Source organism: Aquarana catesbeiana, linkage group LG01 (genome assembly GCF_042186555.1).
Source record: "Aquarana catesbeiana isolate 2022-GZ linkage group LG01, ASM4218655v1, whole genome shotgun sequence".
NCBI classification, from domain to species: domain Eukaryota; kingdom Metazoa; phylum Chordata; class Amphibia; order Anura; family Ranidae; genus Aquarana; species Aquarana catesbeiana.
This window is the reverse complement of record NC_133324.1, coordinates 364,654,610-364,669,089: the sequence shown is the minus strand read 5'-3', so window position 1 is coordinate 364,669,089 and position 14,480 is coordinate 364,654,610.

Below are 14,480 nucleotides of genomic sequence, written 5' to 3'. Positions count from 1 at the left end.
GGGATGTCTACTAGACTCTTGTTTGTACAGATTTAAGTGTGTTATTACTAAGAATTACATGCCTACAATATAAAACGCCAAATTTCTATGCAAAACAATGTACCGCTTTGAGACGCAAAAATCTGATACCACCTGATAATCATACCGCCCATTGGCTACAAGCCAGAGGACATGTCAGTGGACTATGAGAGCACCCATCAGCAACCCCGCTACTCATTGAAAATACAAGGCCATTTGCTGCGGTGACAGATGTTACTTATAGTTTATTCAGTCACAGGAATCTGTGAATGAAGGATACAGCTGTGTCTGTGGAGCCACGCTCAGCCATGCTGTTTTTAAAAAGTGACTTATAGTTAAAAAAATGACAATAAGTGAAAGCACATAAAGTCCTGGGATACATAGCCACAAAGTGTGGAAGCTACAAAGTCCTAGTATGAGTAATATCACTGCTTTCAAATAACATCAGGAAAGGAAACATCAGCTTATATATTGACAACATGTGTCCCTCAGAAAACACTCTATGGTGCATAGCACTCATAAAAAGATCCACTATGTAGATAAGCTCAAGGGGTGTGCTCCAATCAGAAAAAATCCACAAAGTTCCAATGAAAGGAATAAGTGTGTCCACTTTATTAACAAACAGTAAACATGAATCCACTTACATGAAAGAAAGAACAGACACTTTTACATATCTGTGGTGTTGCGGTGAGCCATAAACCCCTGGCCCGCTGACCATTCCAGCTGGGGAAGAACTGTGATGTTGATAGCCAAATGAAGAAGTAAGGCTGAAACAGCATACATCTAGTTGCCAGCAGTAGCCGTGTTGAATATATTTACAATCAAAAAGATGGAGCATCACGCTATACTATAGTATGCATGTTCAGATCCTCATTAGGCCCATTGGATGCCATGGTTCCCAGCTTGTAGATACAGAATGTCTCACTTCTACACAATCTAGGACATTTTTAATTTTCTTTTAGATGGTTTGGGCTTTATTTCAATGGCAAACACCCTAGGATCCCTTATGTTTTTGTTGTGTGGATGACAGGAAACACTATGTTCAATGGAACCTTCCTCTATAAGTCTATGGTGTTCCCTGATTCTCTTGCATAAAGTACGCTTTGTGCATCTTACATGTAGCAATTTGCAAGGTCATTGAAGATCATGCACCACAAATTCAATAGAGCAAGTCATACATTGCCTAATTGTGTATGTACATTATGCCCAGGCGAAAACGTGGACTGCACATGTGCCCAATGAATTGACAAGTCAGGCAACCCTGCTTTTTACATTTAAAAATGCCCACCCTATTGTCAAAATAGAAATGTATATCTGCTTTTTTATGATTGTTATTCACTCCTCATAGCCTACTGGGGGCAACAATATTTTTAGGATTGACGCCTTTCCTGAAAGTAACCCTCAGAACCATAGGGAAAATGGGGCCTAATTTGGGATTATGGAGTAGAATATGACAGGGTTTCTGAATAATTCTACTAATGGCTCGATAACTGTAATTAAATCCAGTAATGAATCTTATCTTTTCCCTATGTATCTTAGTGTCTGACTTACTTATAAGGTATCTATTGTAAGCTGCCATTACTAAATCCTGTGGGTACCCTTTCTCTATAAACTTGTCAAAAAGTACCAAACTCTGTTCTTTATCATTTTAGTTTTAGTGCAATTCCTCCTGAATCTACGGAATTGTCCTGTTGGAATATTATTTGTCCAAGAAGGATGAAGGCAGCTCTGATAATGTAACTTTGAGTTGCCAATCATACGCCTTAAATGGTTTCTAGTAATAACTGTTTCCCCCTCATATGTCAAGTTGAGGTCCAAAAAGACCAACTGAGTAAGATCCATCACAACTGGGGGCATAGATTTCCCCCTTGGCTGTGCCATGGGTCTGTAGGTATGTTATAAAAATGATCCAAAACACTACAATAGTTATGTCCCAAACTAAATTTGGTATGATCAACTATACATTCAGCCTGTTTGTAATTTAGATGGCGATCTTTTGACAAAAAGAAATGATGCACATTGAGACGTACTCTATGTGGTATCAATGTATATAAAGAGCTCACATCTAAAGAAACCATACATAACCAGGTTCCCATCATTCCTAAGATGTTAATTAAATGGCCAAAATCCTTAGTAAAAGATGATAAATAGAGTACAATAGGCTGGAGAAAAAAATCTATGTAATGGGACAAACCACTTGTAAAGCTGTCAGGGCTTACAATAATAGGCCTACCTGGAGGGTTCTTAGCCCTTATGAATTTTCAGTAGGTGATAAAAGTACAGTGGTGCTGCATTCCACAGGCAACCTTTCTTTTTCTTATTGATGACACCTTCATATGGGACCTTTTCAATCAACAATTTTAGTTCCTGTTGGAACTCAGGTAACGGGTCTTTTATAAGTGTTACTATTTTATAATAAGCAGTATATTTTTTTTAAATAATCCTCTTTTCCCTGTATTACCAGGTCCCCACCTTTATCTGCTTGTTGTATAATAGTATTCATATTTTCTTCTATGCCCATAAGGGCCTTAAATTCAGGCAAACTCAGACTGTTCTTTTTCCAGGAAAGCTTGGTATTACAAAACTCCAAAAAGATTTTTAAATAGGTAACCTGATAATACGTTGTACATCTCAATACAGGAACCCCTAGACTGAGAGTGATAAAAGACCTACTTAGGATTGAAACCTGTGTTAATTACATATATCCAGATTTAGAAACTCTTACACTGATTTACTGTCAGCTTGACCCTCCTCCAGTAATTCACCTATATATGATCATCCCTATCCTCAAAAATATCCTGCTCTAACACCTGATGCTCAGTGCTGACAGTGTCCCCCTCATCACTTTTATTGAAATAATGTCACTTGACAGTGATGTTATGAATAAACCTAAAAGATCTTTGAAAAGATTAATTTATTAGGCTTGGTACTCTTACCAGGACTTAGATATTTTCTGTTCTCCCCTCCCCCTTCCCCCATCTGCCTCTATTTAATTTTTTTTTTTTTTACATTAAAATTTTTCCTCTAGTTTGAGTTCCAGGGTTTGACAAAGAGCCCACCATCTCAAAAATGTGTTGTCCTGGAGACATTGTGATGCTCTTTGCCTCCCAGAAGCAGCTTGAAGTATTGGTTTAGTGGTTAAATCACTTCTGCTGGCATCTCTTCCAGTTCCAGGAGACCACATCGGCACAGCCAGCACTGGCAATTTGATGTATACTTTTTCAGCCTTACTTATTCCTTGGGCTATCGGCAACACAGTTCTTCCTCAGCTGGATTGGCCACAGACTAGGGCTGTATGGCTCAACACAATACTACAGTGCTGCAGGGCAGATATGTAAGAGAGTCTGTTCTTTCTCTCATGTGAGTGGATTAATGTTTACTGTTTAACCACCTCAATACAGGGCACGTACACCCCCTTCCTGCCCAAGCCATTTTTCAGTTTTCAGCGCTGTCGCACTTTGAATGACAATTGCGCGGTCGTGTTACACTGCACCTTAATTAAATTTTTATCATTTTTTTCCCACAAATAGAGCTTTCTTTTGGTGGTATTTGATCACGTCTGCGGTTTTTATTTATTGCGCTATAAACAAAAGAAGAGGGACAATTTTGAAAAAACACAATATTTTTTACTTTTTGCTATAATAAATATCCATTTTTTTTTTTTTTTTTTAACAAATTTTTTCCTCAGTTTAGGCCGATACGTATTCTTCTACATATTTTTGGTAAAAAAAAATTGCGATAAGCGTATATTGATTGGTTTGCGCAAAAGTTATAGCGTCTACAAAATACGGGATAGATTTATAGCATTTTTATTATTTATTTATTTTTTACTAGTAATGGCGGCGATCTGCAATTTTTATTGTGACTGCGATATTGCGGCGGACACATTGGACACTTTTGACACATTTTTGGGACCATTCACATTTATACAGCGATCAATGCTATAAAATTGCATTGATTACTGTGTAAATGTGACTGGCAGGGAAGGGGTTAACACTAGGGGGCGCTCGAGGGGTTAATGTATTACCTAAGGAGGTGATTCTAACTGTGGGGGGAGGGGACTGACTGGGGGAGGTGACCGATCGCTGTCCCTATGTACAAGGGACACGCCATCGGTCTCCTCTCCTCTCTGACAGGACGTGGATCTGTGTTTACATGCACAGATCCACGCTCCTGCTGTGTTACCCGGCAATCGCGGGTGCCCGGCGGACATCGCGGCCGCTGGGCACGCGCACCGGGTCCCGAGTGACACGGCGGGCGCGCGCACGCGCCCCCTAGTGGCTCGGGAAGGCGAGGACGTCATATGACGTCCTCCCAGAATAACAGAAGCCTCGTCCAGCCGTCATATGACGGTGGGCGGTGGCTTAGTGGTTAATAAAGTGGACACACTTATTCCTTTCATTGGAACGCTGTGGCTTTTTCTGATTGGTGCACACTCCTTGGACTTATCTACATAGTGGATCCTTTTATGGGTGCTACGAACCATGGATTGTGTTTGCTAAAAGGACATATGTTGTCAAAATATAGGTTGATGCTGCCTTGTGTAATTTGAGAGCAGTGATATTACTCATACTAGCAAACAATGGGTTAATTTGGCACACTCTGGATGTGACTATACAATATAAATAGGGGTGGGAGTGGGGTCAAATGGAAAGGGCAATAATTCAAGTCCGTCAAGTGTCCATGTGAGGATATTGAATGTGCTATTTCAGGAAGGCCGTCAGCTATTACAGCTAGAAGAAACTCTGGAAAATAAGACAAAAGCAGCACCTTCTAAGTGTAGCAGTTCTGACATTTAATGAATTAAAATAATAATGGAAGCACTCACAAACTAGCGGTTATTTCCAGCATAAAATAATGGGGTCATCCGTGCTGTCCCGGAAGCATGCCTGGTGTTGGTAGCTCTAGATAGCTGATATGGCTGTTCATAATCTGGCCACACTAGTGGTTCCCAGTGCTCCCGGAAGACTGGGGCAGAGATCAGTGATGCAGGATGTACAGGGACACTGCAGGATGATGTCACTTCAGGATACAGGGTCAGCGGGAGAGGCGCACGCTAGGAGCATGCGTACTTCTTCCTCCAGGCTTTGCTGGGGGCCATCTTTGAATTGGGTTTATATAAGCCACATTCACAAGGATACCAAGTGGATGAAAAAGCAGGTAACCATGGGAACATATAGACACAGGAGCACAATACGATTGCAAGAACTAAGAACAATACTTATCAAACAATTAGACATAAATATGAATAAAACTAATAATAAAATTGATGGATATATGAATTGATAAGCTACAATACTTACAATGGACAAGCAAAAAAGTCGTTGATATACATCTATAAAAATGTTAAGAAGTGTTTTAGAAAATGTTTGTTAAGTTTGCCATAATAGATATATATTGATGTATACACTCAAAGCTGGATACCCATATGGACCAAAATACATAATTAATAATAATAATAATTATATATATATATATATATATATATATATATATATATATATATATATATATATATATATATATAATAAAAAAAATATAAAAAATTATATATATATATATATATATATATATATATACATTGTTTTTAGAAGATTTTTTAAAGTATTTACAAAGTGTATGCTTTTATTATTAGTATTGTATAATTAATCAGATAAGGACAAAAATGATAAAAATGAAAATGAAATTAGATGAATATAATTTATAAAGGTGTATATGTTATTTATTTATTTCTAGAGGGATTGTAATTCATCAATAATATAAATAGTGTGAAGGGGTGAAAACTAGCGGCCCTATTTATGAAACAGATACGGTTATAATAAAATATTGATTTCAATGCCTTCATTAAGGCCCCCAGGCTATAAGATAAGTGTAGATCCAGTAGTTTTCCCTCTCGCATAACAGTTTATAACTTTCAGCTTTGGGAAAATGATTGGTTATTGCCTCTATAACCCAAACGCGTAGCCCTGACAGTCGGTTCACACTGAGGCAGCACAACTTGCAGCGCGACTGCCTCAGGCGACTTGAACACGACAGCAGCGGCAACTTGCAAAATGACTTCTATATAGAAGTCAATGCAAGTCGCCTCAAGTCGCCCCCAAAGTAGTACAGGAACCTTTTTCTAAGTCGGAGCGACTTGCGTCCTTTCCATCTTCCTAAATTGGGTATGGAACTGTATGACAAACCGCACTAGTTGCGAATTGTCCTCTGCTTTAGCTTCTCTATCCCTCTTTACATCTGTGTGGAGATAATATTGAAAGGCATTTAGAGTTGCCAGAGGTGGGTTTGGTGTAGTTCTGTGCACAAATTGTGTTATGGTGGAACAGTTCCAGGTCCAAAAATGTGAGCAGATACTGAAGTGAATGACAAACCTATGGTGTTAGTATTGCAATGTTTTAAGAATGCAGGGATAGAGGTTTCTGGGCCATGCCAAATGATGACCACGTCATCAATGTAACGTCCATAAAATACTAGGTGGGAGGTATAAGGGTTGTTCTGCCAGATATGAAGATGATCCCAATAGCCCATAGTGGGATCCGCATAGCTGGGGCAAAGTTTTCCCCCATACCTGTGCCCTGGGTCTGAATATAAATATCACCATTAGATTCAAAATAGTTGTGTGTGAGACAATATTCCAAAATTTCCAAAAGAAAATGGACCTGGCAGGGATTGAGTTTTGGGTCCTCATTAAGGTAGTACTGTATAGCCTGTAACCCAACATCATGCGGAATGGAGGTGTAGAGGGAAACTACATCTAATGAGAGCCAACGATAAGAGGGCTCCCAACAGTATTGTTGTAGCATATTTAATAGTTGGATACTACCACTTTAGCCCCAGAAGATTTGGCTGCTGAATGACCAGGCCATTTTTTGCGACTCGGCACTGCATTGCTTTAACTGACAATTGCGTGGTAGTGCGGCGCTGCACCCAAACAAAATTGACCTTCTTTTTTTTCCACATATAGAGCTTTCTTTTGGTGGTATTTTATCATCTCTGCAGATTTTATTTTTTGCGCTATAAACAAAAAAAGAGTGACAATTTTGAAAAAAACACAATATTTTGTACTTTTTGCTATAATAAATATCCCCTTTTTTTTAAAAAAAAAGCTAATTTTTTCTCAGTTTAGCCCGATATGTATTCTTCTATATATTTTTGGTAATAAAAATCACAATAAGCTTATATTTATTGGATGGCACAAAAGTTATAGTGTCTACAAAATAGGGGGTAGCATTTTTATTATTATTTTTTTTACTATTGCGATTTGCAATTCTTATCGGGACTGTGACATTATGGCGAACACATTAGACACTTTTGACACATTTTTGGGACCATTGGCAAAGGGTCTGGTATGAATATTAAGGTGAACCCTGAACCAAAATTAAAAAAAAAATAAAAAAAAATTTTAAAAAATGTGTGCAGGTCCCCCCAAATTCCATACCAGGCCCTTCAGGTCTGGTATGGCTATTAAGGGGAACCCCCGCACCAAAATAAAAAAAATGGCATGGGGGTCCCCCTCAAAATCCATACCAGACCCTTTAGATCTGGTATGGATTTTAAGGGGAACCCCGCACTAAAATAAAAAAAATGGCATGGGGTCCCCCCAAAAATTCATACCAGACCCTTATCTGAGCGTGCAACCTGGCAGGCCACAGGAAAAGAGCGGGGATGAGAGAGCGCCCCTCCCTCCTGAACTGTACCAGGTCACATGCCCTCAACATGGCCCCCCCAAAGCACCTTGTCCCCATGTTGATGGGGAGAAGGGCCTCATCCCCACAACTCTTGCCCGGTAGTTGTGGGGGGGTGAGAGCGGGGGGCTTATCGGAATCTGGAAGTCCCCTTTAACAAGAGGACCACCAGATCCCGGCCCCCCCTGTGTGAAATAGTAACGGGGTACAAATGTATCCCTACCATTTCACAAAAAATGTGTGAAAATGGTAAAAAAAAAACACAAAGACATGGCTTGGGACAAGTAATAAAAAAAAAGTGTCCCACGAAGTCCACTCATCTTCTTCTTCTCTCGCTCCGGCGGACCGAAAAAGAAAAAAAAAAAAGCCGCACGCTGCCTACGATCTGCACCCGCCATATGGACCGGCCTCTCAGGTGACAGCTCTTTTATAACTGGGGGCGGGGCCACATGATGACGTTGCTGGGTGACCCCGCCCCCCTCTGACACACGGGAAAGCCATAGGGATGTCCCCGTGCGTCAAAGGGGGGTGGACCAGGTGGCCTCGCCCCTCAGACGCTATGGGGAAGCCATAGGGATGTCCCTGTGTGTCAGAGGGGGTGGGGTCACCCGGCAACATCATTGTGTGGCCCGCCCTCAGTTATAAAAGAGCTGTCACCTGAGAGGCCGGTCATTATGGCGGGTACCTCCCATGGAGGCAGATCATAGGAGGTGTGCGGCTTTTTTTTTTTTCTTTTTCGTCGGGGACACTTTTACCCCGTTACCATATCACACAAAGGGGGGCGGGATCTGGGGGTCCCCTTGTTAAAGGGGGCTTCCAGATTCCAATAAGCCCCCCAACCGCAGACCCCCACAACCACCGGGCAAGGTTTGTGGTGATGAGGCCCTTCTCCCCATCAACATAGGGACAAAGTGCTTTGGGGGGCCGCTACCCCAAAGCACCCCCCCATGTTGAGGGCATGTGGCCTGGTTCGGGGCTCCCCTTAATATTCATACCAGACCCGAAGGGTAATGGTAATGGTAATGGACTGTGGGGGAATCCCATGCTGTTTTTTTCAATGACTTTTATGTGTATTGCCGGGACCGACAATTCATTATAGCTGCGAGTACTTTTAAATGACTTTTTTTCTTTTAGAAATGTAATTTTGCTCTCGGACTGTTCTAAACACGGGAAACATGCGCCACTTTACAGGCATACTATAGACAATCCCCAGGTATGAAATTTAAAGGAATATTTCACTTTTATTGTTTCACTTTAAGCATTATTAAAATCACTGCTCCCGAAAAAACGACCATTTTTAAAACTTTTTTTTGCATTGATACATGTTCCCTGGGGCAGGACCCAGGTCCCCAAACACTTTTTAAGACAATAACTTGCATATAAGCCTTTAAAATTAGCACTTTTGATTTTTCATGTTCGTGTCCCATAGACTTTAACGGCGTTCGCATGTTCGAACAAATTTTTGGTCTGTTCGCATGTTCTGCTGCGAACCGAACCGGGGGGTGTTCGCTCGTCCCTACTGCTAATGATACCGTTCTCCTTACTAAAATCTGGTATATAGTCTCTTATCATCCCCTCCAAGAGCTTGCATACTATTGATGTTAGGCTAACTGGTATGTAATTCCCAGGGATATATTTGGGCCCCTTTTAAATATCGGTGCTACATTGGCTTTTCTCCAATCAGCTGGTACCATTCCAGTCAGTAGACTGTCAGTAAAAATTAGGAACAATGGTCTGGCAATTACTTGACTGAGTTCCCTATATACCCTCAGGTGCAAGACATCTGGTCCCAGTGATTTATTAATGTTAAGTTACCCAAGTCTAATTTTAATTCTTTAATTTATCTGATCGTGTTCTGTCCAAATCCAAGCAACCACTTCTGGCACGTGGTCTCACCTTTGCTCCCATAGCATCCCCCAATCCCTTCACTCTCTTTCTTGACCTCAATAGATTTATTAGAAATATAACTTTAAAACTTTATTACAACATTCAAGCCAATAAGAATCTCAATGCTGAACCAGACCCCGCCACCAGCCATCCAATAGAGGACCCTCCGGACCTCAGTGCTTTGGAAAAAAGGGCTTCGGATCATCTGGAGCATCTGTATACTGAGGATTCAGAAGATTATACTCACTCAGCACCTGTCTATATCCTTGCCCATTCAACATACGAAATTTCGACCCAAATCTATATTCTACCCTACCTTTGCCAAAGGTCCCTATGTTCAAAGCTTTAATCAGGTGGTTAATGCGGATATCCTCCGCATGTGTCAGCAAACCTCCATACATACACAGCCATCATCCAATCTGACAGCGGCTAAAACCACAGCCCTTAAACAACTCATAGACAATAGACAGCATATCATCAGCAGACAAAGGGGGGGTATAGTAGTCCAGTTATAGTAGGATTACCAGTTAGAATCCTTTAGGCTCCTTTCAGATAGCGCCACATATCGAAAACTTACCAGTGATCCATTGCCCATTTTTTCTAAGGAAGCCCATAACCTTATTAATAGGGCTGCAGCTGAGGGTCTTATTACCACATCAGAAGTAGCATTCCTCAAACATGAATTTTACAAAAGGCCTTATTTTTATCATCTACCTAAGATTCATAAGGACCTAGTTAACCCGCCTGGTAGACCGATTGTTGCAACTATGGAAAGTGTTACGAGTTATTTTTCGATATATATTGATCACTTCCTTCAGCTCATAGTACATAACTTTCCCTCCTACATTAAGGATAGTATCCAACTATTAAGTATGCTACAGCAATACTGTTGGGAGCCCTCTTATCGTTGGCTCTTGTTAGATGTAGTTTCCCTCCATTCCACATAATGTTGGGTTACAGGCTATACAGTACTACCTAATGAGGACCCACAACTTCATCCCTGCCAGGTACATTTTCTTTTGGAAATTTTGGAATATTGTCTCACACACACACACTATTTTGAATCTATTTTTATATTCAGACCCAGGGCACAGCTATGGGGGCAAACTTTGCCCTAGCTATGCGAATCTCACTATGGGCTATTGGGATCATTTTCGTATCTGGCAGAACAACCCTTATGCCTCCCACCTAGTATTTTATGAACGTTACATTGATGATGTGGCCATCATTTGGAATGGTTCAGAAACCTCTATCCCTGCATTCTTAGAACATTGCAATACTAGCACCATGGATTTGTCATTCACTTCAGTATCCGATGACAATAAGCTTGCGTTTTTGGACCTGGAACTGTTCCATCATAACATAATTTGCACACAGAACTACACCAAACCCACCTCTGTCAACTCTTACTTGCATTATAAGAGTTGTCACCATCCGCGTTGGGTGAATAACATCCCAAGAGTCAGTTCTGCCGTTTCAAGCTTAACTGAACCCTTACACAGGATTACAACACTCATGGTCAGCTACTCAAGACAAAATTTAAAGAAATAGGCTATCCTGATGATATTGTTGAAAATACCTTTCAACATTATTTACACACAGATGCAAAGAGGGATAGAGAAGCTAAAGCAGAGGACAGATCGCAATCATTGCGGTTTGTCACACAGTACCATACCCTATTTAGGAAGATGGAAAGGATCCTCTCAAAACACTGGTCCATATTGAACGAGGATCCTCATCTAAAATCCACACTTACTGACCGACCTCTAGTGACAAATAGGCAAAATAGGCAAAAAGGTTTTTTATGTAAAGGAAAGCAGTATATAGTTACATAGTTACATAGTAGGTGAGGTTGAAAAAAGACACAAGTCCATCAAGTCCAACCTATGTGTGTGATTATGTGTCAGTATTACATTATATATCCCTGTATGTTGCGGTCATTCAGGTGCTTATCTAATAGTTTCTTGAAGCTATCAATGTTCCCCGCTGAGACCACCGCCTGTGGAAGGGAATTCCACATCCTTGCCGCTCTTACAGTAAATAACCCTCTACGTAGTTTAAGGTTAAACCTCTTTTCTTCTAATTTTAATGAGTGGCCACGAGTCTTGTTAAACTCTCTTCTGCGAAAAAGTTTTATCCCTATTGTGGGGTCACCAGTACGGTATTTGTATATTGAAATCATATCCCCTCTCAAGCGTCTCTTCTCCAGAAAGAATAAGTTCAGTGCTCGCAACCTTTCCTCATAACTAAGATCCTCCAGATCCTTTATTAGCTTTGTTGCCCTTCTTTGTACTCGCTCCATTTCTAGTACATCCTTCCTGAGGACTGGTGCCCAGAACTGGACAGCATACTCCAAGTGCGGCCGGACCAGAGCCTTGTAGAGTGGGAGAATTATCGTTTTATCTCTGAAGTTGATCCCCTTTTTAATGCATGCCAATATTCTGTGTGCTTTGTTAGCAGCAGCTTGGCATTGCATGCCATTGCTGAGCCTATCATCTACTAGGACCCCCAGGTCCTTTTCCATCCAGATTCCCCCAGAGGTTCTCCCCCCAGTGTATAGATTGCATTCATATTTTTGCCACCCAAATGCATTATTTTACATTTTTCTACATTGAACCTCATTTGCCATGTAGTCGCCCACCCCATTAATTTGTTCAGGTCTTTTTGCAAGGTTTCCACATCCTGCGGAGAAGTTATTGCCCTGCTTAGCTTAGTATCGTCTGCAAATACAGAGATTGAACTGTTTATCCCATCCTCCAGGTCGTTTATGAACAAATTAAATAGGATTGGTCCCAGCACAGAACCCTGGGGAACCCCACTACCCACCCCTGACCATTCTGAGTACTCCCCATTTATCACCACCCTCTGAACTTGCCCTTGTAGCCAGTTTTCAATCCATGTACTCACCCTATGGTCCATGCCAACGGACCTTATTTTGTACAGTAAACGTTTATGGGGAACTGTGTCAAATGCTTTTGCAAAATCCAGATACACCACATCTACGGGCCTTCCTTTATCTAGATGGCAACTCACCACCTCATAGAAGGTTAATAGATTGGTTTGGCAAGAGCAATTCTTCATGAATCCATGCTGATTACTGCTAATGATACCGTTCTTATTACTAAAATCTTGTATATAGTCCCTTATCATCCCCTCCAAGAGTTTACATACTATTGATGTTAGGCTAACTGGTCTGTAATTCCCAGGGATGTATTTTGGGCCCTTTTTAAATATTGGTGCTACATTGGCTTTTCTCCAATCAGCTGGTACCATTCCAGTCAGTAGACTATCTGTAAAAATTAGGAACAACGGTCTGGCAATCACTTGACTGAGTTCCCTAAGTACCCTCGGATGCAAGCCATATGGTCCCGGTGATTTATTAATGTTAAGTTTCTCACATCTAATTTTAATTCTGTCCTCTTAACCATGGGGGTGCTTCCTGTGTTGTGTCATGAGGATAAGCACTGCAGTTTTGGTTACTGAAGCCCCCCGATTCACTCGTGAAGACTGAAGAGAAGAATAAATTCAATACCTTCGCCATCTCCCCATCCTTTGTAACCAGATGTCTTTCCTCATTCTTTATGGGGCCAATATGGTCTGTCCTCCCTTTTTTACTGTTTACATACCGTATTTATCGGCGTATAACACGCACCCCAAGTTTAGGAGGGAATTTTAAGGAAAAAAACTTTTAGGAGGGAAGTTTAAGGGAAAAAAACTTACATTTAAATGCCCATCAATGCAGCCTTATCAGTGTCATTGAAGCCTTTTCAGTGCAGCCTTGTCAGTGCAGCCTTGTTAGTGCAACCTTGTTAGTGCAGCCTTCCCCAGTGTCCATTGCAGCCTTGTCCCAGTGCAGCCTTGCAGCCATGTCAGTGCAGCCATGTCAGTGCAGCCTTCCCCAGTGTCCATTGCAGCCTTGTCCCAGTGCAGCCTTGCAGCCATGTCAGTGCAGCCTTGTTAGTGCAGCCTTCCCCAGTGTCCATTGCAGCCTTGCCCCAGTGCAGCCTTGCAATCCCCGCTGATCTCCGCTGATATTTTTCGATCGCGCCGACATACACAGTGTACAGATTCAAATATGGCGCCGGAGGACTCCGCGGAGCAGAGCGAGCGCCGCAGAGATCAGAGGGACTGGGCGGAGCCGAGATACACATACCCGAGTGTACTCGGCTCTTTTCGGCTCCGCTCACAGTCACGCCCAGGGCTGGACGCACCCTTACATTTCTTGTTGCATTCTTTATGAAGTCTGAATGCTGCAGATTTCTTTACATGCTCATCAGAGTACGTCGTGTACTGTTTGACCTGTCCATGCAGCCTGCTGTATGTAGGTTGCACTATACATACTTTTTATAAAAGGTTCAGTGAGCGTTGTAATTTTGTTGAAAAGGGTTTCGACAAACAGTGTTCTGAGGCATTTCAAGGAGTTTCACAAGCAGTCATCTTCAGGGCTACACGTTTGGGTTATAGAGGCCATACTCAATCATTTCCCCAAAGCTGAACGTTATAAACAGTTATGCGAGAGGGAAAACTACTGGATCTACACCGTATCGGTTTCATAAATAAGGCCGCTACAGTTTTTACTCTTTCACACTAATTATATTATTGATGAATTACAATCCCTCTATAAATAAATAACATATACACCTTTAATATAAATTATATTAATCTAATTTAATTTTCATTTTTATCCTTATCTGATTAATTATACAATACGAATAATCAAAGCATACACTTTATAAATACTTTAAAAAATCGTCTAAAAACAATGTTATATTTTTTGTTTTAACACAATAAAAATATCTGAACATATTCCTCTTGAAAATCTAGTTTATTTCACTATTATTATGTATTTCGGTCCCATATGGTTGTCCCGCTTTGAGTGTATACATCAAT